This window comes from Odocoileus virginianus, unplaced genomic scaffold, assembly GCF_023699985.2.
Source record: "Odocoileus virginianus isolate 20LAN1187 ecotype Illinois unplaced genomic scaffold, Ovbor_1.2 Unplaced_Contig_26, whole genome shotgun sequence".
NCBI classification, from domain to species: domain Eukaryota; kingdom Metazoa; phylum Chordata; class Mammalia; order Artiodactyla; family Cervidae; genus Odocoileus; species Odocoileus virginianus.
Window position 1 is genome coordinate 949,464 of NW_027224343.1, and position 10,532 is coordinate 959,995.

Genomic DNA, 10,532 nt, shown 5'->3' on the forward strand with positions numbered 1-10,532 from the left:
ACAGTGAGAGATTTTATTTTGGGGGGCTCCAAAATCACTGCAGATGGTGACTGCAGCCATGAAATTAAAAGACACTTGCTCTTTGGAAGAAAAGCTATGACCAACCTAGACAGCATATTAAAAAGCAGAGACATTACTTTGCCAACAAAGGTCTGTCTAGTCAAAGCTATGGTTTTTCCAGTGGTCATGTACGGATGTGAGAGCTGAACTAGAAAAAAAGATGAGCGCCAAAGAATTGATGCTTTTGAACTGTGGTGTTGGAGAAGACTCTTGAGAGTCCCTTGGGCTGCAAGGAGATCCAACCAGTCCATCCTAAAGGAGATCAGTCCTGGGTGTTCATTGGAAGAACTGATGCTGAAGCTGAAACTCCAGTACTTTGGCCACCTGATGCGAAGAGCTGACTCATTTGAAAAGACCTTGATGCTGGGAAAGATTGAGGGCAGGAGGAGAAAGGGACGACAGAGGATGAGATGGTTGGATGGCATCACCGACTCGATGGACAGGGGTTTGGGTAAACTCCGGGAGTTGGTGGTGGACAGGGAGGCGTGCTACAGTCCATGGGGTCGCAGAGTCGGACACGCCTGACTGAGCATAGCAGCACAACACACTCCCTACTTCTCTATGTACTCAGTTCAGTTCAGCACAGTCGCTCAGTCGTGTCCGACTCTTTGCAACCCCGTGGGCTGTAGCCCGCCAGGCTCCTCTGTCCATGGGATTCTCCAGGCAAGAATACTGGAGTGGGTTGCCATGCCCTTCTCCATGGGGATCTTCCCAACACAAGGATTGAACCCTGGGTCTCCTGCATGGAGGCAGATTCTTTACCATTTGAGCCACAAGGGAAGCCTGCTTACCTCTACAATTCTCTGCAAAACAAACTGTAAACAGTATTATTTCTCCCTGATCTTTTTTTCATAAAAAGTTTCATAAAAGTAAAACTCCTCTTCGGATTTCTTTCAGTTAGCGAAAACAGGTACCGATGCAGATCTTTTATGAAAGCAAAGTGGTGCAGAGCAACTTTTCAAAAAGCAAGGGAGACCTGTATTGGTTTTATGAAAATGTATCTGTAGGAGGGACCAGGGAGAAAGGAGACAGGAAGGTACTGCGACCGCCTGACATCTCAGGAAGCAGAATCCGCTGAGCACACGCGACCTCCACATTCTGAAGCACAGCTCTGATTTGGACTTTGACTAGTACACCCTCTGTCCCTCGATTGCTGTCACCCATTCATCCTGTTGGTGTCGTACCTATTCAAAGGACCTGTTTCAGTGGCTCTTGCTCAGGACACCTTCAAAAACTCTTTAAACTCTCATAACTTTGGGACCTTGAATTGTCCTGAGATAATGAGGCTAAGTGCTGAATACAGTGTCTGGAGCATAACAGATAGTCAAAAATTGTTGTCCATGAGACAACTTCACAGCGTTCCTCCTTCTAGACGGTGAGGTCAGTGAGGGCTAAGACGTCACCTTATCCATTTCATAACCTCCTCCTCTGACAAAGAGTCAGACACAACTGAGCGACTGAACTGAACTGGCCCCGTGCCCTTGTTCCCCCCCCACACACGCAGTATCTGCTCCAGTTGCTGGGCATGCCTGCTAAGTCATTTTAGTCGCGTCTGGCTCTTCGTGACCCGCGGGCTGTAGCCCGCCAGGGTGTCCGCCGGGTTCCCCAGGCAAGGATTCTGGAGGGGGTTGCCATACCCTCCGCCAGGGGGTCTTCCTCACCCAGGGATGGAGTGCCTGTCTTTACGTTTCCTTCACTGGCAGGTGGGTTCTTTATCACTAGCACCACCTGGGAAGCCCGTAGCCAGGGTTTGTTGAACGAAGTGAAGTCTCCTTGTGAATGATCTTTTGCAATTTGGGAGGTTGCTTGGTTGGCAGATGGCATCTGTGGACTCACCCTTCTGCAGGGTCTCACCATCAGTCTGTCCAGGAACAATCTTTCTCCCTTGGGCTCCCTAAAGGAAGCGCACTCTCTGAAGGCATGAGCAGGGCCGCTCTTCACGTCCACCCAGGAGGCACGTTTCTGCTTGTTGAGTCACCCGCCCCCTCCCTGACCTGGGACACAGCGGTAAGGCAGACAAAGCACCGACAGCTGATCACGTGAAGGAAGTGACTCATCAGGGTTCTTGGGCTGGAAACCTGCTCTCCGTATCAGGCAGCATACCTTTCTGGACGTACTGGTCACCTGGAGGCCCACCCCTTGCCCACTTACCGTTGTTCATTTTATTCATGTGAAGCTACAGAGAGTTCTGGACTGTTAGTGGGTTTAGGAACCAGCCATCAATGTCAGTCGTCCTCTGAGGATGGGCGTGTGGATGGAGGCATCCACTCTTCACTGTGACTTATCTACGGTGAATGCATTCTAAGGCGTTCGCTCAGGAGGAAAGGTGAGGTGCCTGCCTTCAAGAATTTTGCAAGCTGGGTGATCATTCCCCAGACAATGGGCACTTAATGGGCTTCCCAGGTGGCGTGTGGTAAAGAACCCAACTGCCAATGTAGGAGACATAGAGATGTGGGTTCAGTCCCTGGGTCAGGAAGAGCCCCTGGAGGAGGGCATGGCGTGTCCTTGCCTGGAGAATCCCACAGACAGAGGAGCCTCGTGGGCTACAGTCCATGGGGTCGCGAAGAGTCGGACATGGCTGAGCAACTAAGCGTGCACGCATGCTACTCTTAAGCTCCCTGAAGTTGTTGGCCAAATTCACGGTAGCTTACTTTATCAAAGCCAAGAAAACACACACACACACACACACACACACACACACGATCTTGGCTGCTTCAAGTCTCTGGCTTCAGGGAAGGCTCAGACTCTCTCTTAAAGGGTTTTCCTGATTAGGTCAGACCCACCCAGGATAGCCTTGACTAACTCCAGGTCAATGTATTAGGGACCTTCATCACATCTGCAAAATCCCTTCGCCTTTGCCATATTCTGTTGGTTTGAATGAAGTCACAGGTTGTTTCCATACTTAAGGGAAGGTATTACACAAGGTTATGACTCATTGAGGGGGTCACTTAGAGTATGACCACCACAGTAATATTTTACAAGACATCTCTGTAAGGGAGACGGAAAAGAATTAATATTTTGTTTTAACATAAGAAATATGTGTAAGATTTCATATTATAAATACTATACAGAATCTTTGTTGGTTCTCTAATTTATGTTTCACAGGGCTCTGACAAGTGTTATGTTCATCAAGATAATTAGGAAAATGGAGTGACTGAGAAAGAAGAATGCAGTGATTTATCGCTTATATATGGAATCTAAAAAATAGACCCAACAAGTGAATATAACAAAACAGAAGTGGAATAACAGACACAGAGAACAAATTAGAGGTTCCCAAAGTATAAATTGCTTTGCATAAAATAAACTACAAGGATATATTGCACAGCACACGGGGTATGGCCAATATTTTATAATGACTTTAAATGGAGTATAATCTACAAAGACTTTGAATCACCATGTTGTACATCTGAAACTAGTATAATATTGTAAATCAACTATACCTCACCAAAAAGAAAAAAAAGTGGAATGAATAAAGACAGATGCTTAGAAAGACTTCATGAAATATCACCGCCTTGGAAAATTGTGGAGTGGAAGCATTTGGTTTAGAAAGAGGAACAACTTCTCTGTATCTTAGAAATAGGCAGACCGATACATATTCTAGCAGCAAAGTTAACTTATACACAGAAGCCTTTGCTGTCCATTGAGAGCTCCTTCTCCAGAATGAGTCATCCCCGTTGTCTTTTGAGCAGGTAAAATCGCTCAGGTTTGCTATCACCAAACTAACACACAGGTCAGGGGTGAGATTTGTTGGGGGTAGTTCAAAAATCAACTTCCATTTATTTCCCATAGACTAGTTTTAGGAGAAGAATTTAGGTACTCTCTTGACTAACACCCAGCACAGGACAGCACCAACTTCCACATAGCAAGAATGCCATCATCAAGTAATGACTGTCTAGATTAGCAAAGGAATTTTGGATTTTGTTATCTACACCAACATTTTCCTAAGAATTATAGTCTAATTTAGTTGTTCATTGTCCCACTTGATTGCTAAATTAAATCAACTCTACCACAAGATTAAGCAGAAAGAAAATGAATACACTCTTAGGGAGGTAATTATGTGTTTTATAGGAGAGGGTTCCAATATGATATCTGTTTAGTGGTGTTTTTTCTTCTGCTGCTGAAAATAGTGTCATTCTCTTTTCACTGTTTTCAGTTCAGTTCAGTCGCTCAGTCATGTCCAACTCATTGCAACCCCATGAATCGCAGCACGCCAGGCCTCCCTGTCCATCACCAACTCCCAGAGTTTACTCTAACTCATGCCCATCGAGTCGGTGATGCCATCCAGCCATCTCATCCTCTGTCGTCCCCGTCTCCTCCTGCCTCCAATCCCTCCCAGAATCAGGGTTTTTCCAATGAGTCAGTTTTTCGCATCAGGTGGCCAAAGTACTGGAGTTTCGGCTTCAGCATCAGTCCTTCCAATGAACACCCAGGACTGATCTCTTTTAGGATGGACTGGTTGGATCTCCTTGCAGTCCAAGGGACTCTCAAGAGTCTTCTCCAACACCACAGTTCAAAAGCATCAGTTCTTCGGTGCTCAGCTTTCTTCACTGTCCAACTCTCACATCCATACGTGACCACTGGAAAAACCATAACCTTGACCAGACAGACCTTTGTTGGCAATGTAATGTCTTTGCTTTTTAATATGCTATCTAGGTCGGTCATAACTTTCCTTCCAAAGAGTAAGCGTCTTTTAATTTCATGGCTGCAATCACCATCTGCAGTGATTTTGGAGCCCCCAAAACTAAAGTCTGACACTGTTTCCACTGTCTCCCCGTCTATTTCCCGTGAGGTGATGGGAACAGACGACATGATCTTAGTTTTCTGAATGTTGAGTTCTTTTAGAAGCTCATTATTATCACGTTTAGCAAGTCCGTTGAGGCCTTAAGCTTTGTTTCCATTTTCGTTTTCAAAGTGCATATACTTGCACCTGCATACATTTTTGAAGAGATATTGTTATGCCAGAAAAAAAGAATTGGTTGTGGTTTTGTGTATGTGTCATGACTTAATTACCAGCTGAATGATACATGGCACTTTGGTAAGTTTCTGAACGATGAGTGAGGGTGATATTCTGGGTATAGAGGGGTGTTGAGGCAGGATTTGGGAGCCCTGAGTAAAGGTCAACTTGAGCACCATAAGACTGAAAATTAGCTAGCAATCTTCTTCTTTGTGATTTATCCGTTTTAAAGAAGGGGTTCAAAAGGATACATTTCAATGGTGAGATGAAAAGCTAAGAGTTGTCAAACCTAAAAAATTCTTTATTGGGAGCTGCTGTATTAATGCATCTTGAGGTCAATATCTTAACTAAATAAGACATTTCACACTTGTATAAAATTCCACTTGCAACTGTGCAGGTATTTGGAATCAGAGCATGTGGGATGGAGTGCTCAGTTACATGTGTGGGACACAGCTACAGCCCAAGTGTGCAACACGTGGTGTGCCCAGGCATGTCCAACTCTCGCGGCCCCACGGACCGCAGTCCGCCAGGCTCCGCTGCCCGTGGAATTTCCCGGGCAAGAACACTGGAGGGGGGTGCCATTTCCTACTCCAGGGGATATTCCCGACCAGGGACGGAGCCTGAATCTCCTGCGTTGGCAGGCAGCTCCTTTACCACCAGTGCCATCTGGGAAGACCCAACAGAGGAGAACCCTGGGACTTTACAGTCTTCCCTGGAGCCTCAGGCAGTAAAGGGCAAGACTGTCATGCAGGAGACCCAGGTTCTATCCCTGGGTCTGGAAGATCCCCTGGACTCAGCTCAGGATTCTTGCCTGGAGAATTCCATGGTGGGTCCGTGGGGTCACAAAGAATTGGATACAACTGAGTGACTAACACTTTCACTACACTTTTCACTGAGACTTAAAGAGGGGACAGTAGAATTCATGACATACCTAAACTTGAACCCGTAATACTTTTCAGTCACCCAACCAACTGCTACTGACTGAGCTCCTGTTATGCAGGCAGACCTGAATTTGATGTTGAAATAAACCCAAATGACAAGTCAAACCTGTCCCTTTCTTCCCAAAACTTCTGGTATAGTTTGAAAAACAGAGTAGTTAACAAACAGAGAGGAATCTTCACGGGGAAAAATGAATACTAAATACAATGTAGGCGTTATGCATTAAAAACAAGTGGTGAGAAATGTTGACTGTCTGCCATGATCATAGAAAAGGTTGAGTCTGAATTGTGCCAGGAGAGGGGACTTTAGAAGTGACAAAGGAATTTACATTTGTTCATAAAATATGCTCTGTGCTACTGAGGGGAGTTGTCTTTTAACATTATTCAAATTATAATTACAAAATGGGAGTCTTGAAAGCTCAAGCATTTATTCATAATCTTGGCCAAATTCCACCTTGGAAGAGTAAGGATAGGTTAAAAACCACAGCCAATTCAATTATTTAATTTCACTGTATTAAAGCTCAAGGTTGCCAGATGATCTCATTACCGAATTACATCCTAAGGTCATGCTGGGAAAATGAGGGATTCTTTGCCAGACAAACTACTCCCAAGGGCAACTGCTGGCCAATGATGTTTTTGAAGTTGCAAAATGGCTGTGTTTTTTATTGGAAAATTCCATCCTTCACCCCAGTACTCTTGAAGGGTTCCTAGGCTTACCCAATCTATGCAACAGAGCCTTGTCTTTATCAGTGTAAAACACTCAGTAACACACAAATGACAACTAATAGCAATCTTTCCCATTGGCTCACCCGGTAAAGAATCTGCCTGCAGTGCAGGAGATGTAAAGAGCCGTGAGTTCGATCCCTGGGTCAGGAAGACGCCCTGGAGAAGGAAATGGCAGCCCGCTCCAGTATTCTTGCCTGAGAAAGCCCACAGACAGAGTCTGGTGGCCTACCGTCCACGGGGCCACAGGAGTTGGACTCGACTGAGAAACTCAGCAGCAGCAATCTGAGAAGCAGTTTTGTCATCGAGTTTGCAGTGAGACCACTCAGGCCTGTGAAAGTCACGGGAGAAAGCCGCGGCTTGGGTGTTAACGCCAAGTGCCTTCCACACCGTGGGAGGATCAGTACTTGCTGGTTGTTACAGACACTCTAGTAAGAGACGTCAAGCTCGCGAGCGAGCGTGCTAAAACAAGTGAAGATGCGGAAAGACTGACAAGTCCAGCTTTCACTCCTCACCTTTTAGGACCTGCTTTATGGTGGGACTTTGTAGAAGTGAAAAGTTCAGGTTCCCTCTTAAAAGAGAAAGTATATACTCCTATCGAGGCAAGGAATATGCCCCAAAGAAAGTGGCTCCATTGTGTCGTGAGAAATCCCAGAAGAGGGATATTGTAAGGGCCTCTCAGGAGCAGATTCGGGTCAGGGAAAATGTATACCTTGGAGAGAGATGGAAACATGAACTTGTTTAGAAGTTGGCTCTCTTCAAAGACCCTAGGGTGTAATTGATCCAAGTGGACAATATGTCAATCAACAAATCTAAATTGAGCTGACTATTACGTGAAAGGCATCTCACCCTCCAAGCTCCTTCTAAATTTTCTGAACGAAAAAGGTAAGCGTTGTGCATTGATGTCTAAGTAATGGGTATTACAACACAAATATGTTTGAGAAATGACAAAAGAGATGCTGTAATTTTTACTGTGTGGTCTTGGCACACTGTCGTGTGGTAGAAAGAGCTCCCTCTGAGCATTAAGCTTTGAGGTCCAAGGTTCTAATCCCAACTCTCCCATTCAACAGCTTCCTAGCATTTCTTAGCATTAAGAGGAGCTGAAATGAGACTTGGTGAGATTTCATCAGAAGACCCCAGGTGTGTACTCAGCTAGGCTCCTCCATTGCTTTCTGACTTAGGAGAGTCATTATTAGCGTCTGTTATTTTTAGTTTACTTGATGGAGAAGGAAATGGCAACCCACTCCAGTACTCTTGCCTGGAAAATTCCATGGACGGAGGAGCCTAGGCTACAGCCCGTGGGATCACAGAGTCGGACAGGACTGAATGACTTCACTTTTTGATTGTGATGATGATGAGCTAGCTCATCTCTGAAATCTCTTACCGCCTTAGACAAATCCCTCAAGGCGTAGCATAAATATACGGTACTTGGAATGACTGTGGATTACAGATGTACCTTTGTTTCTTGCCAGATTGTTGAGGCACTGTGGCATAACAGTAAGTATTAGAGGTTTTGAGGTGAGACCCAAGGACAGGCACTTAACTGCTCTGAAACCTAGTTTTCTTACCTTTAAGGCTGGACTACCATTCCTGCTTTACAAGGTTTCCACAAAGGTAAGAGATAAGGAACTATTATGTCGAAGGTCCATTGTGGGCATTCAATAAATGGCGGTGTTTTTTACCTTTTCCTCCGTGAACCACTTGATGCGAAAGTGTAGCATTATCCCTTTGGGAAAAAGAAATAGACTTCATAACAGTCTACAGTTTCTAGGGTGGCCTTGTGGCAGACAGCATAATGCTCTCTTTTGTGATAGAGATGGTCATCGGGTATGAAATTTTAGGAAAATGTGTTAATGGACTTCAGTAGGAGCCCACTACTTTACAAAGGTATTGGATGTTACCTCTATAATATCTTTACTCAGATCTTACAGGTACTTCTGACACTTGTTGCTTGTTAGGTTGGCTCCAGCAGGCCCCAGAATTAACCTGAAGGGCCCCGGTGTGGACTGGATGAATCTTCTCCCCGTGGCACTGCTCTCCATCTTTCCTCCCAGGCTCCTCTTTTCGCCGCCACCCCCGGCACGTCGCCTGCCCTTTGCGCTATGCTTCTGCATTTTCGCCACCCCTGCGTGCTGCTGGGCGCCACTTCCTCCTTCTCAGACAAACGCAGGACATCAGGCAGCTTTCCGGCAACCTCACCTCTTTGCTTCATCTTGTCTGGAGCAATAGTGATCTTATGAGGTGCAAAGTTAGAAACCCTTTGCATTTTACACAGTGATGTTGGATTCAGGAGTCAACTCCGAATGAGTTCATTTATCCCACTTTCGAGCACCTGTCATTCTCTGTCCTTGAACCTGGGGCTTCTTGTTGATTCTCACAGTGAGCACTGATTTGCATTTGCTGTGATGCCTTTCCCGGCCTCTCCTTGTATAAAGGACAATTCCTGTTCTCAGAGTTTATCGTCCATTCCTCTCGTGAGGGATGGGGATAGACAGTCCCTGGAGACAAGTGTGAGCTGAGTGTTACTGGCAGCAGGATGCTGCAGGAGGGAGAAGAGGTTGCTCCCGGCTGGACCAGGCTGCATCCTGACGGGCACAGACTCTCGAGCTGGCCCCAGCAGCGAAGGAAGGGAAGCCTAGGCCAGGAGTGGGACCAGATGATGCTGACACGTGGTTTGTGCACAGAAATTACACAGAAGATTCTTATTGCACAATCAGTTCATAAACTCATTTCTGCCATGGACGTTTCTTAGCCTAACACAGGGAACAAAAGTGGGTGTCATATACTGGATGCATGAACTTGGCTGGATAATGTGTCCACATAAAGTTCAATTTTCTCGACAGTCACAGCCCACTGGGTTGGTGCTAGATGGAACATGTTTGTGGCAGAGAGCAGCCCCTGGGGGCCCATGAGGTGTCATCGCTCCCTCTGCCCCATGCCCATATACGTCTGTGACTGGTGGGGTCGCGTCATGTTTATCTCCAGAGTTTATTCACAAATTTATGTGAATAAATCCAAATCCAGTCAGTCTGTAGACTTCCTGGTTCTTTGTTATGTCTGGAATATTTCTGTGATGGATGGAAAGACATTAAACAATAATTCAAAAGAAACCTTATCAAAAGCCTAAGGACAGAAAGCAGAAGGTTGTGACTGCGGCTTTTGGCGGCTCAGCTCCAAAATCAGCCTTTATTTTTAACTGTTTTTGTGTCCTAGTGCTGCTGTGAGAAAACAGGACTTTGTGGCTTCGAGCGACAGATTTTATTCTCCTGCCAGGAAGGCTCAGGGGGCTTCCCTGGTGGCTCAGATGGTGAAAATCTGCCTGCAATACAGGAGACCTGGGTTCAATCCATGGATCGGAAAGATCTCTGGAGAAAGGAGTGGCTATCCACTCCAGTATTCTTGCCTGGAGAAGCCCGTGGACAGAGGAACCCGGTGGGCTACAGTCCTACGGGGTAGAAAAGAGTTGGACGCGACTGAATGCCTAACACAGTGCTGGAAGGCTGGAGGTCCCCAACCAAGGTGTTGGCAGATGGCACTTCCCTGGTGGTCCAGTGGTTAAGACTTTACCTTCCAATGCAGGGGGTGCAGGTTCGATCCCTGGTCAGAGAGCTAAGATCCCACATGCCTTGCTGGCAAAAACTCAAAACATAAAATAGAAGCAATATTGCAACAAATTCAATAAAGACTTTAAAAATGTTGCATATCAAAAAGAAAAAAAATCTTAAGTGCTGGCAGAGCCACGCTTCTTCTGAAGGCTCCTGGGGCGGGTCCTTTCTCGCCTGTCCTGGCATCTGGGTGTCTGTGCCCCTGGGCACTCCTCAGCTGGTGGACGAACCGCTCCAGTCTCTGCTTCTGAT